Source organism: Lygodium microphyllum, chromosome 26 (genome assembly GCF_053477565.2).
Source record: "Lygodium microphyllum isolate KBCC chromosome 26, Lygodium_microphyllum_v1.1.10, whole genome shotgun sequence".
Classification (NCBI taxonomy): Eukaryota; Viridiplantae; Streptophyta; class Polypodiopsida; order Schizaeales; family Lygodiaceae; genus Lygodium; species Lygodium microphyllum.
The window spans coordinates 74,488,968-74,491,165 of record NC_141160.1 but is presented as its reverse complement, the minus strand read 5'-3'; the positions used below and the strand labels follow the sequence as shown (position 1 = coordinate 74,491,165).

Below are 2,198 nucleotides of genomic sequence, written 5' to 3'. Positions count from 1 at the left end.
TTTCTTATATTGGCTATCTTTCATTGACATATCTCTCCTCTAAAAGTAGTGATCTCTATCCTAACTAGGCGCTCCGCGGCTAGGCTCAGCCCGGCTTTTCGAAAAAGAAGACTTTATTTTAAGAAAATTCTCTCTCTGCTTTTCTCTCTATCTCGTGTAGAAAAAGAGCGCACTCTTTGTTGGGGTTGCATGGAAAATGCGAGTGATGGTGGGGTTAAAAGCTGAGGGGGTCCTGGAGGAGCTCTTTGGAGCCAGCGACGACCAGGTCCAAGGTGTCGTGAACGTCGGCGAGGGAGAACAGCTGCTTGTGGGTGAGGGCCCACGTTTGTGCCAGGGCCACAATGTTGCGGATCTCCCGGCCGTTGAGGGGGTGGCCGTGGGCCACCAGGCTGGGCGGAGCGGCATGGTCAGGCAGGCCGTTGCGGGCCAGGAGAGAGCGCCATATGAGGAGGCGCTCCGAGTCATCGAGGTCCGGGTAGCGGATGCACAGCGAGATGCACGACAGGAAGGCACCGTCGAAGGCACGCACACGATTGGTGGTGAGGAAGAGCATCCCCCCAAAGTACTCCAGCAGGCGCAGGAACATGCCCGTCATCAGGTTGCGCCGCATGTCCACGCCGTCGTTGCGCCGCTCCAGATAGCCGTCTACCTTAGCGTCATGTTCAGCACGTGCCATAGGCTCGTCTCCAGCTGCCCCACCTCGCCTCTCCTAGCTCGAAGGCTGAGATGGCCCACAACGGCCGGTGCAGGCTCTCTGCCAGCGTCTCCGCTGTCAGCATCTTCCTCGTCCCCGGCGGCCCGTAGCACAGCACGATGCATCCCTCCCCCTTCTTTGCCATCACGTCCACTGTCTTGTGCTCATCCTACGCCGCTGATAGATATGTCCACACCAGCCCCCTCAACGTCCCCTTTTGCTTCCTGTTCCGCATCACCAGCTGATCGTACGCCCTATCGTTGAAGGCTATCTCCTTCAGCCTCTCCACCTCGAAGCACCCTCATTGTTTTAGGCTCAGCGAGGACCCATACATGATCCCAGCCCCCTCTTCAGCTCCTTCGCGCTCGGCCTCTCCTTCCTCCTCTCCTTGTGCACTGTCACCCCCCACAAGAGCTCCGGCGGCGGCTTCACGTTCTCCAACGAACAATCGATATAGATAGCGTTTAGGCCTCCTTGGGTAGAGCCGTGAAGCTCCTTATATAGAGGAGGAGGGTCTAGGCTCGAGGAGGAGGGTCGAGGAGGGCAACGGGGGCAGGTCGATGATCGAGGCGGGAGCAGGTTGAGGCGCAGGTCGAGGCAGGCAGGTCGAGGCAGGCAGGTCGAGGCGATGCACGCGGTGCGCAGCTTGAGGCGGGCAGGTGCTGTTGTGGCACCTGCCCGTGCCATCTTCGTGGGGAGGCTGGGGGCTACCACATGGTAGCAGCCCCCAACCTCCCGTTAATATATAGTAAAGATGTTGCTCACATAAAACTTCATGGTATGGTTGAAGTTATTCTCATTGTCTTCAATGTTGTTGTTGGACTAGCCATCTATCTACAATAGTAAGCATTAAACCCCATGACTAGGGTGAATGAGTTATTCTAATTATTTTAAATTATTGGAAAACCTTCTTATGTTTGTGTGGGGTTTTCTTACATTTGTTTTGCTTCTTAGACATATCTATCCTCTAAAGGTATTGATCCCTATCCTAACTTTGTTCACAATAAACCTTATGGCATGGTTGAAGTTGTTCTCATTGTCTTCTATCTTGATGTTGGACTAGCCATCTATCTAGCATCATAAATGTTAACCACCATTTACTCTATTCTTAATAGACACCATTGAAAACTAAGCTAGAACTACCAAATATGCATCACCATAGTCATCAACATTTCCCTTGTTCCATTGGGTACCCCACAATGCTATCAACAATCATTTTTTAATGGGTTTTGTCATTGTATCATACAACAACTAATGTATATAGATATATGATGGTTAACCTAGGTTTGGACAACACTTATCATCGTATAAATTGGGGATTTATTAGAGGAGTGGTCAATTGGATTGGTTTCATGCCTTGATTCCTCAAAGCATTAGATGAATTGTTTAATAATGCTTTTACTAGAGCATATGTCGATGATATAGTGGCTCAAAGCTTTAGGTTTAAGAATTTGATTTGCTAGGACTATACTTTAGCCCTTGCATCATATTCCTTGATTATTGA

General features: G+C 50.4%; 1 pseudogene; it reads right to left on the bottom strand.

Moving 5' to 3' along the window:
* Nucleotides 1-214: 214 nt before the first annotated feature.
* On the bottom strand, nt 215-1,025 carry LOC148013416 (uncharacterized; annotated as a pseudogene).
* Nucleotides 1,026-2,198: the final 1,173 nt, after the last annotated feature.